Raw genomic sequence first — 19,768 nt, forward strand, 5'->3', positions numbered from 1 at the left:
CTGAAGTAGGACTTCTGCTCTGGGTGTGCTACTTTGCCCTAGAGCTGAAAGGCACAACGTGCAGGCTTCTTTCCAAAGGGCGAGTTGGGCCCCACAGCATGTTGCTTCCAGCTCTTTGGGAAGCTAAGAAACAACTCGCTCTGCACAGTGCTCTTACAGCCTACCGGGAACATCTCTTCCAAAGGCCTGTGAAATGCAGTTTCTTTGCAGGCCTGATCTGGCTGAAGTAGGACTTCTGCTCTGGGTGTGCTACTTTGCCCTAGAGCTGAAAGGCACAACGTGCAGGCTTCTTTCCAAAGGGCGAGTTGGGCCCCACAGCATCTTGCTTCCAGCTCTTTGGGAAGCTAAGAAACAACTCGCTCTGCACAGTGCTCTTACAGCCTACCGGGAACATCTCTTCCAAAGGCCTGTGAAACGCAGTTTCTTTGCAGGCCTGATCTGGCTGAAGTAGGACTTCTGCTCTGGGTGTGCTACTTTGCCCTAGAGCTGAAAGGCACAACGTGCAGGCTTCTTTCCAAAGGGCGAGCTGGGCCCCACAGCATCTTGCTTCCAGCTCTTTGGGAAGCTAAGAAACAACACGCTCTGCACAGTGCTCTTACAGCCTAGTGGGAACATCTCTTCCAAAGGCCTGTGAAACGCAGTTTCTTTGCAGGCCTGATCTGGGTGAAGTAGGACATCTGCTCTGGGTGTGCTACTTTGCCCTAGAGCTGAAAGGCACAACGTGCAGGCTTCTTTCCAAAGGGCGAGTTGGGCCCCACAGCATCTTGCTTCCAGCTCTTTGGGAAGCTAAGAAACAACTCGCTCTGCACAGTGCTCTTACAGCCTAGTGGGAACATCTCTTCCAAAGGCCTGTGAAACGCAGTTTCTTTGCAGGCCTGATCTGGCTGAAGTAGGACTTCTGCTCTGGGTGTGCTACTTTGCCCTAGAGCTGAAAGGCACAACGTGCAGGCTTCTTTCCAAAGGGCGAGTTGGGCCCCACAGCATCTTGCTTCCAGCTCTTTGGGAAGCTAAGAAACAACTCGCTCTGCACAGTGCTCTTACAGCCTACCGGGAACATCTCTTCCAAAGGCCTGTGAAACGCAGTTTCTTTGCAGGCCTGATCTGGCTGAAGTAGGACTTCTGCTCTGGGTGTGCTACTTTGCCCTAGAGCTGAAAGGCACAACGTGCAGGCTTCTTTCCAAAGGGCGAGTTGGGCCCCACAGCATCTTGCTTCCAGCTCTTTGGGAAGCTAAGAAACAACTCGCGCTGCACAGTGCTCTTACAGCCTACCGGGAACATCTCTTCCAAAGGCCTGTGAAACGCAGTTTCTTTGCAGGCCTGATCTGGCTGAAGTAGGACTTCTGCTCTGGGTGTGCTACTTTGCCCTAGAGCTGAAAGGCACAACGTGCAGGCTTCTTTCCAAAGGGCGAGTTGGGCCCCACAGCATCTTCCTTCCACCTCTTTGGGAAGCTAAGAAACAACTCGCTCTGCACAGTGCTCTTATAGCCCACCGGGAACATCTCTGCCAAAGGTCTGTGAAACGCAGTTTCTTTGCAGGCCTGATCTGGCTGAAGTAGGACTTCTGCTCTGTTTGTGCTACTTTGCCCTAGAGCTGAAAGGCACAACGTGCAGGCTTCTTTCCAAAGGGCGAGTTGGGCCCCACAGCATCTTGCTTCCAGCTATTTGGGAAGCTAAGAAACAACTCGCTCTGCACAGTGCTCTTACAGCCTACCGGGAACATCTCTTCCAAAGGCCTGTGAAACGCAGTTTCTTTGCAGGCCTGATCTGGATGAAGTAGGACTTCTGCTCTGGGTGTGCAACTTTGCCCTAGAGCTGAAAGGCACAACGTGCAGGCTTCTTTCCAAAGGGCGAGTTGGGCCCAACAGCATCTTGCTTCCAGCTCTTTGGGAAGCTAAGAAACAACTCGCTCTGCACAGTGCTCTTACAGCCTACCGGGAACATCTCTTCCAAAGGCCTGTGAAATGCAGTTTCTTTGCAGGCCTGATCTGGCTGAAGTAGGACTTCTGCTCTGGGTGTGCTACTTTGCCCTAGAGCTGAAAGGCACAACGTGCAGGCTTCTTTCCAAAGGGCGAGTTGGGCCCCACAGCATCTTGCTTCCAGCTCTTTGGGAAGCTAAGAAACAACTCGCTCTGCACAGTGCTCTTACAGCCTAGTGGGAACATCTCTTCCAAAGCCCTGTGAAACGCAGTTTCTTTGCAGGCCTGATCTGGCTGAAGTAGGACTTCTGCTCTGGGTGTGCTACTTTGCCCTAGAGCTGAAAGGCACAACGTGCATGCTTCTTTCCAAAGTTCGAGTTGGGCCCCACAGCATCTTGCTTCCAGCTCTTTGGGAAGCTAAGACACAACTCGCTCTGCACAGTGCTCTTACAGCCTACCGGGAACATGTCTTCCAAAGGCCTGTGAAACGCAGTTTCTTTGCAGGCCTGATCTGGCTGAAGTAGGACTTCTGCTCTGATTGTGCTACTTTGCCCCAGAGCTGAAAGGCACAACGTGCAGGCTTCTTTCCAAAGGGCGAGTTGGGCCCCACAGCATCTTGCTTCCAGCTCTTTGGGAAGCTAAGAAACAACTCGCTCTGCACAGTGCTCTTACAGCCTACCGGGAACATGTCTTCCAAAGGCCTGTAAACGCAGTTTCTTTGCAGGCCTGATCTGGCTGAAGTAGGACTTCTGCTCTGGGTGTGCTACTTTGCCCTAGAGCTGAAAGGCACAACGTGCAGGCTTCTTTCCAAAGGGCGAGTTGGGCCCCACAGCATCTTGCTTCCAGCTCTTTGGGAAGCTAAGAAACAACTCGCTCTGCACAGTGCTCTTACAGCCTACCGGGAACATCTCTTCCAAAGGCCTGTGAAACGCAGTTTCTTTGCAGGCCTGATCTGGCTGAAGTAGGACTTCTGCTCTGGGTGTGCTACTTTGCCCTAGAGCTGAAAGGCACAACGTGCAGGCTTCTTTCCAAAGGGTGAGTTGGGCCCCACAGCATCTTGCTTCCAGCTCTTTGGGAAGCTAAGAAACAACTCGCTCTGCACAGTGCTCTTACAGCCTAGTGGGAACATCTCTTCCAAAGGCCTGTGAAATGCAGTTTCTTTGCAGGCCTGATCTGGCTGAAGTAGGACTTCTGCTCTGGGTGTGCTACTTTGCCCTAGAGCTGAAAGGCACAACGTGCAGGCTTCTTTCCAAAGGCCGAGTTGGGCCGCACAGCATATTGCTTCCAGCTCTTTGGGAAGCTAAGAAACAACTCGCTCTGCACAGTGCTCTTACAGCCTACCGGGAACATCTCTTCCAAAGGCCTGTGAAACGCAGTTTCTTTGCAGGCCTGATCTGGCTGAAGTAGGACTTCTGCTCTGGGTGTGCTACTTTGCCCTAGAGCTGAAAGGCACAACGTGCAGGCTTCCTTCCAAAGGGCGAGTTGGGCCCCACAGCATCTTGCTTCCAGCTCTTTGGGAAGCTAAGAAACAACTCGCTCTGCACACTGCTCTTACAGTCTAGTGGGAACATCTCTTCCAAAGGCCTGTGAAACGCAGTTTCTTTGCAGGCCTGATCTGGCTGAAGTAGGACTTCTGCTCTGGGTTGCTACTTTGCCCTAGAGCTGAAAGGCACAACGTGCAGGCTTCTTTCCAAAGGGCGAGTTGGGCCCCACAGCATCTTGCTTCCACCTCTTTGGGAAGCTAAGAAACAACTCGCTCTGCACAGTGCTCTTACAGCCTAGTGGGAACATCTCTTCCAAAGGCCTGTAAACGCAGTTTCTTTGCAGGCCTGATATGGCTGAAGTAGGACTTCTGCTCTGGGTGTGCTACTTTGCCCTAGAGCTGAAAGGCACAACGTGCAGGCTTCTTTCCAAAGGGCGAGTTGGGCCCCACAGCATCTTGCTTCCAGCTCTTTGGGAAGCTAAGAAACAACTCGCTCTGCACAGTGCTCTTACAGCCTACCGGGAACATCTCTTCCAAAGGCCTGTGAAACGCAGTTTCTTTGCAGGCCTGATCTGGCTGAAGTAGGACTTCTGCTCTGGGTGTGCTACTTTGCCCTAGAGCTGAAAGGCACAACGTGCAGGCTTCTTTCCAAAGGGCGAGTTGGGCCCCACAGCATCTTGCTTCCAGCTCTTTGGGAAGCTAAGAAACAACTCGCTCTGCACAGTGCTCTTACAGCCTAGTGGGAACATCTCTTCCAAAGGCCTGTGAAACGCAGTTTCTTTGCAGGCCTGATCTGGCTGAAGTAGGACTTCTGCTCTGGGTGTGCTACTTTGCCCTAGAGCTGAAAGGCACAACGTGCAGGCTTCTTTCCAAAGGGCGAGTTGGGCCCCACAGCATCTTGCTTCCAGCTCTTTGGGAAGCTAAGAAACAACTCACTCTGCACAGTGCTCTTACAGCCTACCGGGAACATGTCTTCCAAAGGCCTGTGAAACGCAGTTTCTTTGCAGGCCTGATCTGGCTGAAGTAGGACTTCTGCTCTGGGTGTGCTACTTTGCCCTAGAGCTGAAAGGCACAACGTGCAGGCTTCTTTCCAAAGGGCGAGTTGGGCCCCACAGCATCTTGCTTCCAGCTCTTTGGGAAGCTAAGAAACAACTCGCTCTGCACAGTGCTCTTACAGCCTACCGGGAACATCTCTTCCAAAGGCCTGTGAAACACAGTTTCTTTGCAGGCCAGATCTGGCTGAAGTAGGACTTCTGCTCTGGGTGTGCTACTTTGCCCTAGAGCTGAAAGGCACAACGTGCAGGCTTCTTTCCAAAGGGCGAGTTGGGCCCCACAGCATCTTGCTTCCAGCTCTTTGGGAAGCTAAGAAACAACTCGCTCTGCACAGTGCTCTTACAGCCTAGTGGGAACATCTCTTCCAAAGGCCTGTGAAACGCAGTTTCTTTGCAGGCCTGATCTGGCTGAAGTAGGACTTCTGCTCTGGGTGTGCTACTTTGCCCTAGAGCTGAAAGGCACAACGTGCAGGCTTCTTTCCAAAGGGCGAGCTGGGCCCCACAGCATCTTGCTTCCAGCTCTTTGGGAAGCTAAGAAACAACTCGCTCTGCACAGTGCTCTTACAGCCTAGTGGGAACATCTCTTCCAAAGGCCTGTGAAACGCAGTTTCTTTGCAGGCCTGATCTGGGTGAAGTAGGACATCTGCTCTGGGTGTGCTACTTTGCCCTAGAGCTGAAAGGCACAACGTGCAGGCTTCTTTCCAAAGGGCGAGTTGGGCCCCACAGCATCTTGCTTCCAGCTCTTTGGGAAGCTAAGAAACAACTCGCTCTGCACAGTGCTCTTACAGCCTAGTGGGAACATCTCTTCCAAAGGCCTGTGAAACGCAGTTTCTTTGCAGGCCTGATCTGGCTGAAGTAGGACTTCTGCTCTGGGTGTGCTACTTTGCCCTAGAGCTGAAAGGCACAACGTGCAGGCTTCTTTCCAAAGGGCGAGTTGGGCCGCACAGCATATTGCTTCCAGCTCTTTGGGAAGCTAAGAAACAACTCGCTCTGCACAGTGCTCTTACAGCCTACCGGGAACATCTCTTCCAAAGGCCTGTGAAACGCAGTTTCTTTGCAGGCCTGATCTGGCTGAAGTAGGACTTCTGCTCTGGGTGTGCTACTTTGCCCTAGAGCTGAAAGGCACAACGTGCAGGCTTCTTTCCAAAGGGCGAGTTGGGCCCCACAGCATCTTGCTTCCAGCACTTTGGGAAGCTAAGAAACAACTCGCTCTGCACAGTGCTCTTACAGCCTACCGGGAACATCTCTTCCAAAGGCCTGTGAAACGCAGTTTCTTTGCAGGCCTGATCTGGCTGAAGTAGGACTTCTGCTCTGGGTGTGCTACTTTGCCCTAGAGCTGAAAGGCACAACGTGCAGGCTTCTTTCCAAAGGGCGAGTTGGGCCCCACAGCATCTTGCTTCCAGCTCTTTGGGAAGCTAAGAAACAACTCGCTCTGCACAGTGCTCTTACAGCCTACCGGGAACATCTCTTCCAAAGGCCTGTGAAACGCAGTTTCTTTGCAGGCCTGATCTGGCTGAAGTAGGACTTCTGCTCTGGGTGTGCTACTTTGCCCTAGAGCTGAAAGGCACAACGTGCAGGCTTCTTTCCAAAGGGCGAGTTGGGCCCCACAGCATCTTGCTTCCAGCTCTTTGGGAAGCTAAGAAACAACTCGCTCTGCACAGTGCTCTTACAGCCTAGTGGGAACATCTCTTCCAAAGGCCTGTGAAACGCAGTTTCTTTGCAGGCCTGATCTGGCTGAAGTAGGACTTCTGCTCTGGGTGTGCTACTTTGCCCTAGAGCTGAAAGGCACAACGTGCAGGCTTCTTTCCAAAGGGCGAGTTGGGCCCCACAGCATCTTGCTTCCAGCTCTTTGGGAAGCTAAGAAACAACTCGCTCTGCACAGTGCTCTTACAGCCTACCGGGAACATCTCTTCCAAAGGCCTGTGAAACGCAGTTTCTTTGCAGGCCTGATCTGGCTGAAGTAGGACTTCTGCTCTGGGTGTGCTACTTTGCCCTAGAGCTGAAAGGCACAACGTGCAGGCTTCTTTCCAAGGGGCGAGTTGGACCCCACAGCATCTTGCTTCCAGCTCTTTGGGAAGCTAAGAAACAACTCGCTCTGCACAGTGCTCTTACAGCCTACCGGGAGCATCTCTTCCAAAGGCCTGTGAAATGCACTTTCTTTGCAGGCCTGATCTGGCTGAAGTAGGACTTCTGCTCTGGGTGTGCTACTTTGCCCTAGAGCTGAAAGGCACAACGTGCAGGCTTCTTTCCAATGGCCGAGTTGGGCCGCACAGCATATTGCTTCCAGCTCTTTGGGAAGCTAAGAAACAACTCGCTCTGCACAGTGCTCTTACAGCCTACCGGGAACATCTCTTCCAAAGGCCTGTGAAACGCAGTTTCTTTGCAGGCCTGATCTGGCTGAAGTAGGACTTCTGCTCTGGGTGTGCTACTTTGCCCTAGAGCTGAAAGGCACAACGTGCAGGCTTCTTTCCAAAGGGCGAGTTGGGCCCCACAGCATCTTGCTTCCAGCTCTTTGGGAAGCTAAGAAACAACTCGCTCTGCACAGTGCTCTTACAGCCTAGTGGGAACATCTCTTCCAAAGGCCTGTGAAACGCAGTTTCTTTGCAGGCCTGATCTGGCTGAAGTAGGACTTCTGCTCTGGGTGTGCTACTTTGCCCTAGAGCTGAAAGGCACAACGTGCAGGCTTCTTTCCAAAGGGCGAGTTGGGCCCCACAGCATCTTGCTTCCAGCTCTTTGGGAAGCTAAGAAACAACTCGCTCTGCACAGTGCTCTTACAGCCTACCGGGAACATCTCTTCCAAAGGCCTGTGAAACGCAGTTTCTTTGCAGGCCTGATCTGGCTGAAGTAGGACTTCTGCTCTGGGTGTGCTACTTTGCCCTAGAGCTGAAAGGCACAACGTGCAGGCTTCTTTCCAAAGGGCGAGTTGGGCCCCACAGCATCTTGCTTCCAGCTCTTTGGGAAGCTAAGAAACAACTCGCTCTGCACAGTGCTCTTACAGCCTACCGGGAACATCTCTTCCAAAGGCCTGTGAAACGCAGTTTCTTTGCAGGCCTGATCTGGCTGAAGTAGGACTTCTGCTCTGGGTGTGCTACTTTGCCCTAGAGCTGAAAGGCACAACGTGCAGGCTTCTTTCCAAAGGGCGAGTTGGGCCCCACAGCATCTGGCTTCCAGCTCTTTGGGAAGCTAAGAAACAACTCGCTCTGCACAGTGCTCTTACAGCCTACCGGGAACATCTCTTCCAAAGGCCTGTGAAACGCAGTTTCTTTGCAGGCCTGATCTGGCTGAAGTAGGACTTCTGCTCTGGGTGTGCTACTTTGCCCTAGAGCTGAAAGGCACAACGTGCAGGCTTCTTTCCAAAGGGCGAGTTGGGCCCCACAGCATCTGGCTTCCAGCTCTTTGGGAAGCTAAGAAACAACTCGCTCTGCACAGTGCTCTTACAGCCTACCGGGAACATGTCTTCCAAAGGCCTGTAAACGCAGTTTCTTTGCAGGCCTGATCTGGCTGAAGTAGGACTTCTGCTCTGGGTGTGCTACTTTGCCCTACAGCTGAAAGGCACAACGTGCAGGCTTCTTTCCAAAGGGCGAGTTGGGCCCCACAGCATCTTGCTTCCAGCTCTTTGAGAAGCTAAGAAACAACTCGCTCTGCACAGTGCTCTTACAGCCTACCGGGAACATCTCTTCCAAAGGCCTGTGAAACGCAGTTTCTTTGCAGGCCTGATCTGGCTGAAGTAGGACTTCTGCTCTGGGTGTGCTACTTTGCCCTAGAGCTGAAAGGCACAACGTGCAGGCTTCTTTCCAAAGGGTGAGTTGGGCCCCACAGCATCTTGCTTCCAGCTCTTTGGGAAGCTAAGAAACAACTCGCTCTGCACAGTGCTCTTACAGCCTAGTGGGAACATCTCTTCCAAAGGCCTGTGAAATGCAGTTTCTTTGCAGGCCTGATCTGGCTGAAGTAGGACTTCTGCTCTGGGTGTGCTACTTTGCCCTAGAGCTGAAAGGCACAACGTGCAGGCTTCTTTCCAAAGGCCGAGTTGGGCCGCACAGCATATTGCTTCCAGCTCTTTGGGAAGCTAAGAAACAACTCGCTCTGCACAGTGCTCTTACAGCCTACCGGGAACATCTCTTCCAAAGGCCTGTGAAACGCAGTTTCTTTGCAGGCCTGATCTGGCTGATGTAGGACTTCTGCTCTGGGTGTGCTACTTTGCCCTAGAGCTGAAAGGCACAACGTGCAGGCTTCCTTCCAAAGGGCGAGTTGGGCCCCACAGCATCTTGCTTCCAGCTCTTTGGGAAGCTAAGAAACAACTCGCTCTGCACAGTGCTCTTACAGTCTAGTGGGAACATCTCTTCCAAAGGCCTGTGAAACGCAGTTTCTTTGCAGGCCTGATCTGGCTGAAGTAGGACTTCTGCTCTGGGTTGCTACTTTGCCCTAGAGCTGAAAGGCACAACGTGCAGGCTTCTTTCCAAAGGGCGAGTTGGGCCCCACAGCATCTTGCTTCCACCTCTTTGGGAAGCTAAGAAACAACTCGCTCTGCACAGTGCTCTTACAGCCTAGTGGGAACATCTCTTCCAAAGGCCTGTAAACGCAGTTTCTTTGCAGGCCTGATATGGCTGAAGTAGGACTTCTGCTCTGGGTGTGCTACTTTGCCCTAGAGCTGAAAGGCACAACGTGCAGGCTTCTTTCCAAAGGGCGAGTTGGGCCCCACAGCATCTTGCTTCCAGCTCTTTGGGAAGCTAAGAAACAACTCGCTCTGCACAGTGCTCTTACAGCCTACCGGGAACATCTCTTCCAAAGGCCTGCGAAACGCAGTTTCTTTGCAGGCCTGATCTGGCTGAAGTAGGACTTCTGCTCTGGGTGTGCTACTTTGCCCTAGAGCTGAAAGGCACAACGTGCAGGCTTCTTTCCAAAGGGCGAGCTGGGCCCCACAGCATCTTGCTTCCAGCTCTTTGGGAAGCTAAGAAACAACTCGCTCTGCACAGTGCTCTTACAGCCTAGTGGGAACATCTCTTCCAAAGGCCTGTGAAACGCAGTTTCTTTGCAGGCCTGATCTGGGTGAAGTAGGACATCTGCTCTGGGTGTGCTACTTTGCCCTAGAGCTGAAAGGCACAACGTGCAGGCTTCTTTCCAAAGGGCGAGTTGGGCCCCACAGCATCTTGCTTCCAGCTTTTGGGAAGCTAAGAAACAACTCGCTCTGCACAGTGCTCTTACAGCCTAGTGGGAACATCTCTTCCAAAGGCCTGTGAAACGCAGTTTCTTTGCAGGCCTGATCTGGCTGAAGTAGGACTTCTGCTCTGGGTGTGCTACTTTGCCCTAGAGCTGAAAGGCACAACGTGCAGGCTTCTTTCCAAAGGGCGAGTTGGGCCCCACAGCATCTTGCTTCCAGCACTTTGGGAAGCTAAGAAACAACTCGCTCTGCACAGTGCTCTTACAGCCTACCGGGAACATCTCTTCCAAAGGCCTGTGAAACGCAGTTTCTTTGCAGGCCTGATCTGGCTGAAGTAGGACTTCTGCTCTGGGTGTGCTACTTTGCCCTAGAGCTGAAAGGCACAACGTGCAGGCTTCTTTCCAAAGGGCGAGTTGGGCCCCACAGCATCTTGCTTGCAGATCTTTGGGAAGCTAAGAAACAACTCGCTCTGCACAGTGCTCTTACAGCCTACCGGGAACATCTCTTCCAAAGGACTGTGAAACGCAGTTTCTTTGCAGGCCTGATCTGGCTGAAGTAGGACTTCTGCTCTGGGTGTGCTACTTTGCCCTAGAGCTGAAAGGCACAACGTGCAGGCTTCTTTCCAAAGGGCGAGTTGAGCGCCTCAGCATCTTGCTTCCAGCTCTTTGGGAAGCTAAGAAACAACTCGCTCTGCACAGTGCTCTTACAGCCTAGTTGGAACATCTCTTCCAAAGGCCTGTGAAACGCAGTTTCTTTGCAGGCCTGATCTGGCTGAAGTAGGACTTCTGCTCTGGGTGTGCTACTTTGCCCTAGAGCTGAAAGGCACAACGTGCAGGCTTCTTTCCAAAGGGCGAGTTGGGCCCCACAGCATCTTGCTTCCAGCTCTTTGGGAAGCTAAGAAACAACTCGCTCTGCACAGTGCTCTTACAGCCTACCGGGAACATCTCTTCCAAAGGCCTGGGAAACGCAGTTTCTTTGCAGGCCTGATCTGGCTGAAGTAGGACTTCTGCTCTGGGTGTGGTACTTTGCCCTAGAGCTGAAAGGCACAACGTGCAGGCTTCTTTCCAAGGGGCGAGTTGGACTCCACAGCATCTTGCTTCCAGCTCTTTGGGAAGCTAAGAAACAACTCGCTCTGCACAGTGCTCTTACAGCCTACCGGGAACATCTCTTCCAAAGGCCTGTGAAACGCAGTTTCTTTGCAGGCCTGATCTGGCTGAAGTAGGACTTCTGCTCTGGGTGTGCTACTTTGCCCTAGAGCTGAAAGGCACAACGTGCAGGCTTCTTTCCAAAGGGCGAGTTGGGCCCCACAGCATCTTGCTTCCAGCTCTTTGGGAAGCTAAGAAACAACTCGCTCTGCACAGTGCTCTTACAGCCTACCGGGAACATCTCTTCCAAAGGCCTGTGAAACGCAGTTTCTTTGCAGGCCTGATCTGGCTGAAGTAGGACTTCTGCTCTGGGTGTGCTACTTTGCCCTAGAGCTGAAAGGCACAACGTGCAGGCTTCTTTCCAAAGGGCGAGTTGGGCCCCACAGCATCTTGCTTCCAGCTCTTTGGGAAGCTAAGAAACAACTCGCTCTGCACAGTGCTCTTACAGCCTACCGGGAACATCTCTTCCAAAGGCCTGTGAAACGCAGTTTCTTTGCAGGCCTGATCTGGCTGAAGTAGGACTTCTGCTCTGGGTGTGCTACTTTGCCCTAGAGCTGAAAGGCACAACGTGCAGGCTTCTTTCCAAAGGGCGAGTTGGGCCCCACAGCATCTTGCTTCCAGCTCTTTGGGAAGCTAAGAAACAACTCGCTCTGCACAGTGCTCTTACAGCCTACCGGGAACATGTCTTCCAAAGGCCTGTGAAACGCAGTTTCTTTGCAGGCCTGATCTGGCTGAAGTAGGACTTCTGCTCTGGGTGTGCTACTTTGCCCTAGAGCTGAAAGGCACAACGTGCAGGCTTCTTTCCAAAGGGCGAGTTGGGCCCCACAGCATCTTGCTTCCAGCTCTTTGGGAAGCTAAGAAACAACTCGCTCTGCACAGTGCTCTTACAGCCTACCGGGAACATCTCTTCCAAAGGCCTGTGAAACGCAGTTTCTTTGCAGGCCTGATCTGGCTGAAGTAGGACTTCTGCTCTGGGTGTGCTACTTTGCCCTAGAGCTGAAAGGCACAACGTGCAGGCTTCTTTCCAAAGGGCGAGTTGGGCCCCACAGCATCTGGCTTCCAGCTCTTTGGGAAGCTAAGAAACAACTCGCTCTGCACAGTGCTCTTACAGCCTACCGGGAACATGTCTTCCAAAGGCCTGTAAACGCAGTTTCTTTGCAGGCCTGATCTGGCTGAAGTAGGACTTCTGCTCTGGGTGTGCTACTTTGCCCTAGAGCTGAAAGGCACAACGTGCAGGCTTCTTTCCAAAGGGCGAGTTGGGCCCCACAGCATCTTGCTTCCAGCTCTTTGGGAAGCTAAGAAACAACTCGCTCTGCACAGTGCTCTTACAGCCTACCGGGAACATCTCTTCCAAAGGCCTGTGAAACGCAGTTTCTTTGCAGGCCTGATCTGGCTGAAGTAGGACTTCTGCTCTGGGTGTGCTACTTTGCCCTAGAGCTGAAAGGCACAACGTGCAGGCTTCTTTCCAAAGGGTGAGTTGGGCCCCACAGCATCTTGCTTCCAGCTCTTTGGGAAGCTAAGAAACAACTCGCTCTGCACAGTGCTCTTACAGCCTAGTGGGAACATCTCTTCCAAAGGCCTGTGAAATGCAGTTTCTTTGCAGGCCTGATCTGGCTGAAGTAGGACTTCTGCTCTGGGTGTGCTACTTTGCCCTAGAGCTGAAAGGCACAACGTGCAGGCTTCTTTCCAAAGGCCGAGTTGGGCCGCACAGCATATTGCTTCCAGCTCTTTGGGAAGCTAAGAAACAACTCGCTCTGCACAGTGCTCTTACAGCCTACCGGGAACATCTCTTCCAAAGGCCTGTGAAACGCAGTTTCTTTGCAGGCCTGATCTGGCTGAAGTAGGACTTCTGCTCTGGGTGTGCTACTTTGCCCTAGAGCTGAAAGGCACAACGTGCAGGCTTCCTTACAAAGGGCTAGTTGGGCCCCACAGCATCTTGCTTCCAGCTCTTTGGGAAGCTAAGAAACAACTCGCTCTGCACACTGCTCTTACAGTCTAGTGGGAACATCTCTTCCAAAGGCCTGTGAAACGCAGTTTCTTTGCAGGCCTGATCTGGCTGAAGTAGGACTTCTGCTCTGGGTTGCTACTTTGCCCTAGAGCTGAAAGGCACAACGTGCAGGCTTCTTTCCAAAGGGCGAGTTGGGCCCCACAGCATCTTGCTTCCACCTCTTTGGGAAGCTAAGAAACAACTCGCTCTGCACAGTGCTCTTACAGCCTAGTGGGAACATCTCTTCCAAAGGCCTGTAAACGCAGTTTCTTTGCAGGCCTGATCTGGCTGAAGTAGGACTTCTGCTCTGGGTGTGCTACTTTGCCCTAGAGCTGAAAGGCACAACGTGCAGGCTTCTTTCCAAAGGGCGAGTTGGGCCCCACAGCATCTTGCTTCCAGCACTTTGGGAAGCTAAGAAACAACTCGCTCTGCACAGTGCTCTTACAGCCTACCGGGAACATCTCTTCCAAAGGCCTGTGAAACGCAGTTTCTTTGCAGGCCTGATCTGGCTGAAGTAGGACTTCTGCTCTGGGTGTGCTACTTTGCCCTAGAGCTGAAAGGCACAACGTGCAGGCTTCTTTCCAAAGGGCGAGTTGGGCCCCACAGCATCTTGCTTCCAGCTCTTTGGGAAGCTAAGAAACAACTCGCTCTGCACAGTGCTCTTACAGCCTACCGGGAACATCTCTTCCAAAGGCCTGTGAAACGCAGTTTCTTTGCAGGCCTGATCTGGCTGAAGTAGGACTTCTGCTCTGGGTGTGCTACATTGCCCTAGAGCTGAAAGGCACAACGTGCAGGCTTCTTTCCAAAGGGCGAGTTGGGCCCCACAGCATCTTGCTTCCAGCTCTTTGGGAAGCTAAGAAACAACTCGCTCTGCACAGTGCTCTTACAGCCTAGTGGGAACATCTCTTCCAAAGGCCTGTGTAACGCAGTTTCTTTGCAGGCCTGATCTGGCTGAAGTAGGACTTCTGCTCTGGGTGTGCTACTTTGCCCTAGAGCTGAAAGGCACAACGTGCAGGCTTCTTTCCAAAGGGCGAGTTGGGCCCCACAGCATCTTGCTTCCAGCTCTTTGGGAAGCTAAGAAACAACTCGCTCTGCACAGTGCTCTTACAGCCTACCGGGAACATCTCTTCCAAAGGCCTGTGAAACGCAGTTTCTTTGCAGGCCTGATCTGGCTGAAGTAGGACTTCTGCTCTGGGTGTGCTACTTTGCCCTAGAGCTGAAAGGCACAACGTGCAGGCTTCTTTCCAAGGGGCGAGTTGATCCCACGGCATCTTGCTTCCAGCTCTTTGGGAAGCTAAGAGACAACTCGCTCTGCACAGTGCTCTTACAGCCTACCGGGAACATCTCTTCCAAAGGCCTGTGAAACGCAGTTTCTTTGCAGGCCTGATCTGGCTGAAGTAGGACTTCTGCTCTGGGTGTGCTACATTGCCCTAGAGCTGAAAGGCACAACGTGCAGGCTTCTTTCCAATGGCCGAGTTGGGCCGCACAGCATATTGCTTCCAGCTCTTTGGGAAGCTAAGAAACAACTCGCTCTGCACAGTGCTCTTACAGCCTACCGGGAACATCTCTTCCAAAGGCCTGTGAAACGCAGTTTCTTTGCAGGCCTGATCTGGCTGAAGTAGGACTTCTGCTCTGGGTGTGCTACATTGCCCTAGAGCTGAAAGGCACAACGTGCAGGCTTCTTTCCAAAGGGCGAGTTGGGCCCCACAGCATCTTGCTTCCAGCTCTTTGGGAAGCTAAGAAACAACTCGCTCTGACACTGCTCTTACAGACTAGTGGTAACATCTCTTCCAAAGGCCTGTGAAACGCAGTTTCTTTGCAGGCCTGATCTGGCTGAAGTAGGACTTCTGCTCTGGGTTTGCTACATTGCCCTAGAGCTGAAAGGCACAACGTGCAGGCTTCTTTCCAAAGGGCGAGTTGGGCCCCACAGCATCTTGCTTCCACCTCTTTGGGAAGCTAAGAAACAACTCGCTCTGCACAGTGCTCTTACAGCCTAGTGGGAACATCTCTTCCAAAGGCCTGTAAACGCAGTTTCTTTGCAGGCCTGATATGGCTGAAGTAGGACTTCTGCTCTGGGTGTGCTACTTTGCCCTAGAGCTGAAAGGCACAACGTGCAGGCTCCTTTCCAAAAGGCGAGTTGGGCCCCACAGCATCTTGCTTCCAGCTCTTTGGGAAGCTAAGAAACAACTCGCTCTGCACAGTGCTCTTACAGCCTACCGGGAACATCTCTTCCAAAGGCCTGTGAAACGCAGTTTCTTTGCAGGCCTGATCTGGCTGAAGTAGGACTTCTGCTCTGGGTGTGCTACTTTGCCCTAGAGCTGAAAGGCACAACGTGCAGGCTTCTTTCCAAAGGGCGAGTTGGGCCCCACAGCATCTTGCTTCCAGCTCTTTGGGAAGCTAAGAAACAACTCGCTCTGCACAGTGCTCTTACAGCCTACCGGGAACATCTCTTCCAAAGGCCTGTGAAACGCAGTTTCTTTGCAGGCCTGATCTGGCTGAAGTAGGACTTCTGCTCTGGGTGTGCTACTTTGCCCTAGAGCTGAAAGGCACAACGTGCAGGCTTCTTTCCAAAGGGCGAGTTGGGCCCCACAACATCTTGCTTCCAGCTCTTTGGGAAGCTAAGAAACAACTCGCTCTGCACAGTGCTCTTACAGCCTAGTGGGAACATCTCTTCCAAAGGCCTGTGAAACGCAGTTTCTTTGCAGGCCTGATCTGGCTGAAGTAGGACTTCTGCTCTGGGTGTGCTACTTTGCCCTAGAGCTGAAAGGCACAACGTGCATGCTTCTTTCCAAAGTTCGAGTTGGGCCCCACAGCATGTTGCTTCCAGCTCTTTGGGAAGCTAAGAAACAACTCGCTCTGCACAGTGCTCTTACAGCCTACCGGGAACATCTCTTCCAAAGGCCTGTGAAACGCAGTTTCTTTGCAGGCCTGATCTGGCTGAAGTAGGACTTCTGCTCTGGGTGTGCTACTTTGCCCTAGAGCTGAAAGGCACAACGTGCAGGCTTCTTTCCAAAGGGCGAGTTGGGCCCCACAGCATCTTGCTTCCAGCTCTTTGGGAAGCTAAGAAAGAACTCGCTCTGCACAGTGCTCTTACAGCCTACCGGGAACATCTCTTCCAAAGGCCTGTGAAACGCAGTTTCTTTGCAGGCCTGATCTGGCTGAAGTAGGACTTCTGCTCTGGGTGTGCTACTTTGCCCTAGAGCTGAAAGGCACAACGTGCAGGCTTCTTTCCAAAGGGCGAGTTGGGCCCCACAGCATCTTGCTTCCAGCTCTTTGGGAAGCTAAGAAACAACTCGCTCTGCACGGTGCTCTAACAGCCTACCGGGAACATCTCTTCCAAAGGCCTGTGAAACGCAGTCTCTTTGCAGGCCTGATCTGGGTGAAGTAGGACTTCTGCTCTGGGTGTGCTACTTTGCCCTAGAGCTGAAAGGCACAACGTGCAGGCTTCTTTCCAAAGGGCGAGTTTGGCCCCACAGCATCTTGCTTCCAGCTCTTTGGGAAGCTAAGAAACAACTCGCTCTGCACAGTGCTCTTACAGCCTACCGGGAACATCTCTTCCAAAGGCCTGTGAAACGCAGTTTCTTTGCAGGCCTCATCTGGCTGAAGTAGGACTTCTGCTCTGGGTGTGCTACTTTGCCCTAGAGCTGAAAGGCACAACGTGCAGGCTTCTTTCCAAAGGGCGAGTTGGGCCCCACAGCATCTTGCTTCCAGCTCTTTGGGAAGCTAAGAAACAACTCGCTCTGCACAGTGCTCTTACAGCCTACCGGGAACATCTCTTCCAAAGGCCTGTGAAACGCAGTTTCTTTGCAGGCCTGATCTGGCTGAAGTAGGACTTCTGCTCTGGGTGTGCTACTTTGCCCTAGAGCTGAAAGGCACAACGTGCAGGCTTCTTTCCAAAGGGCGAGTTGGGCCCCACAGCATCTTGCTTCCAGCTCTTTGGGAAGCTAAGAAACAACTCGCTCTGCACAGTGCTCTTACAGCCTACCGGGAACATCTCTTCCAAAGGCCTGTGAAACGCAGTTTCTTTGCAGGCCTGATCTGGCTGAAGTAGGACTTCTGCTCTGGGTGTGCTACTTTGCCCTAGAGCTGAAAGGCACAACGTGCAGGCTTCTTTCCAAAGGGCGAGTTGGGCCCCACAGCATCTTGCTTCCAGCTCTTTGGGAAGCTAAGAAACAACTCGCTCTGCACAGTGCTCTTACAGCCTACCGGGAACCTCTCTTCCAAAGGCCTGTGAAACGCAGTTTCTTTGCAGGCCTGATCTGGCTGAAGTAGGACTTCTGCTCTGGGTGTGCTACTTTGCCCTAGAGCTGAAAGGCACAACGTGCAGGCTTCTTTCCAAAGGGCGAGTTGGTCCCCACAGCATCTTGCTTCCAGCTCTTTGGGAAGCTAAGAAACAACTCGCTCTGCACAGTGCTCTTACAGCCTACCGGGAACATCTCTTCCAAAGGCCTGTGAAACGCAGTCTCTTTGCAGGCCTGATCTGGCTGAAGTAGGACTTCTGCTCTGGGTGTGCTACTTTGCCCTAGAGCTGAAAGGCACAACGTGCAGGCTTCTTTCCAAAGGGCGAGTTGGGCCCCACAGCATCTTGCTTCCAGCTCTTTGGGAAGCTAAGAAACAACTCGCTCTGCACAGTGCTCTTACAGCCTACCGGGAACATCTCTTCCAAAGGCCTGTGAAACGCAGTTTCTTTGCAGGCCTGATCTGGCTGAAGTAGGACTTCTGCTCTGGGTGTGCTACTTTGCCCTAGAGCTGAAAGGCACAACGTGCAGGCTTCTTTCCAAAGGGCGAGTTGGGCCCCACAGCATCTTGCTTCCAGCTCTTTGGGAAGCTAAGAAACAACTCGCTCTGCACAGTGCTCTTACAGCCTACCAGGAACATCTCTTCCAAAGGCCTGTGAAACGCAGTTTCTTTGCAGGCCTGATCTGGCTGAAGTAGGACTTCTGCTCTGGGTGTGCTACTTTGCCCTAGAGCTGAAAGGCACAACGTGCAGGCTTCTTTCCAAAGGGCGAGTTGGGCCCCACAGCATCTTGCTTCCAGCTCTTTGGGAAGCTAAGAAACAACTCGCTCTGCACAGTGCTCTTACAGCCTACCGGGAACATCTCTTCCAAAGGCCTGTGAAACGCAGTTTCTTTGCAGGCCTGATCTGGCTGAAGTAGGACTTCTGCTCTGGGTGTGCTACTTTGCCCTAGAGCTGAAAGGCACAACGTGCAGGCTTCTTTCCAAAGGGCGAGTTGGGCCCCACAGCATCTTGCTTCCAGCTCTTTGGGAAGCTAAGAAACAACTCGCTCTGCACAGTGCTCTTACAGCCTACCGGGAACATCTCTTCCAAAGGCCTGTGAAACGCAGTTTCTTTGCAGGCCTGATCTGGCTGAAGTAGGACTTCTGCTCTGGGTGTGCTACTTTGCCCTAGAGCTGAAAGGCACAACGTGCAGGCTTCTTTCCAAAGGGCGAGTTGGGCCCCACAGCATCTTGCTTCCAGCTCTTTGGGAAGCTAAGAAACAACTCGCTCTGCACAGTGCTCTTACAGCCTAGTGGGAACATCTCTTCCAAACGCCTGTGAAACGCAGTTTCTTTGCAGGCCTGATCTGGCTGAAGTAGGACTTCTGCTCTGGGTGTGCTACTTTGCCCTAGAGCTGAAAGGCACAACGTGCAGGCTTCTTTCCAAAGGGCGAGTTGGGCCCCACAGCATCTTGCTTCCAGCTCTTTGGGAAGCTAAGAAACAACTCGCTCTGCACAGTGCTCTTACAGCCTACCGGGAACATCTCTTCGAAAGGCCTGTGAAACGCAGTTTCTTTGCAGGCCTGATCTGGCTGAAGTAGGACTTCTGCTCTGGGTGTGCTACTTTGCCCTAGAGCTGAAAGGCACAACGTGCAGGCTTCTTTCCAAAGGGCGAGTTGGGCCCCACAGCATCTTGCTTCCAGCTCTTTGGGAAGCTAAGAAACAACTCGCTCTGCACAGTGCTCTTACAGCCTACCGGGAACATCTCTTCCAAAGGCCTGTGAAACGCAGTTTCTTTGCAGGCCTGATCTGGCTGAAGTAGGACTTCTGCTCTGGGTGTGCTACTTTGCCCTAGAGCTGAAAGGCACAACGTGCAGGCTTCTTTCCAAAGGGCGAGTTGGGCCCCACAGCATCTTGCTTCCAGCTCTTTGGGAAGCTAAGAAACAACTCGCTCTGCACAGTGCTCTTACAGCCTACCGGGAACCTCTCTTCCAAAGGCCTGTGAAACGCAGTTTCTTTGCAGGCCTGATCTGGCTGAAGTAGGACTTCTGCTCTGGGTGTGCTACTTTGCCCTAGAGCTGAAAGGCACAACGTGCAGGCTTCTTTCCAAAGGGCGAGTTGGGCCCCACAGCATCTTGCTTCCAGCTCTTTGGGAAGCTAAGAAACAACTCGCTCTGCACAGTGCTCTTACAGCCTACCGGGAACATGTCTTCCAAAGGCCTGCGAAACGCAGTTTCTTTGCAGGCCTGATCTGGCTGAAGTAGGACTTCTGCTCTGGGTGTGCTACTTTGCCCTAGAGCTGAAAGGCACAACGTGCAGGCTTCTTTCCAAAGGGCGAGTTGGGCCCCACAGCATCTTGCTTCCAGCTCTTTGGGAAGCTAAGAAACAACTCGCTCTGCACGGTGCTCTTACAGCCTACCGGGAACATCTCTTCCAAAGGCCTGTGAAACGCAGTTTCTTTGCAGGCCTGATCTGGCTGAAGTAGGACTTCTGCTCTGGGTGTGCTACTTTGCCCTAGAGCTGAAAGGCACAACGTGCAGGCTTCTTTCCAAAGGGCGAGTTGGGCCCCACAGCATCTTGCTTCCAGCTCTTTGGGAAGCTAAGAAACAACTCGCTCTGCACAGTGCTCTTACAGCCTACCGGGAACCTCTCTTCCAAAGGCCTGTGAAACGCAGTTTCTTTGCAGGCCTGATCTGGCTGAAGTAGGACTTCTCTGGGTGTGCTACTTTGCCCTAGAGCTGAAAGGCACAACGTGCAGGCTTCTTTCCAAAGGGCGAGTTGGGCCCCACAGCATCTTGCTTCCAGCTCT

This window comes from Equus caballus, chromosome 16, assembly GCF_041296265.1.
Source record: "Equus caballus isolate H_3958 breed thoroughbred chromosome 16, TB-T2T, whole genome shotgun sequence".
Lineage (NCBI taxonomy): Eukaryota > Metazoa > Chordata > Mammalia > Perissodactyla > Equidae > Equus > Equus caballus.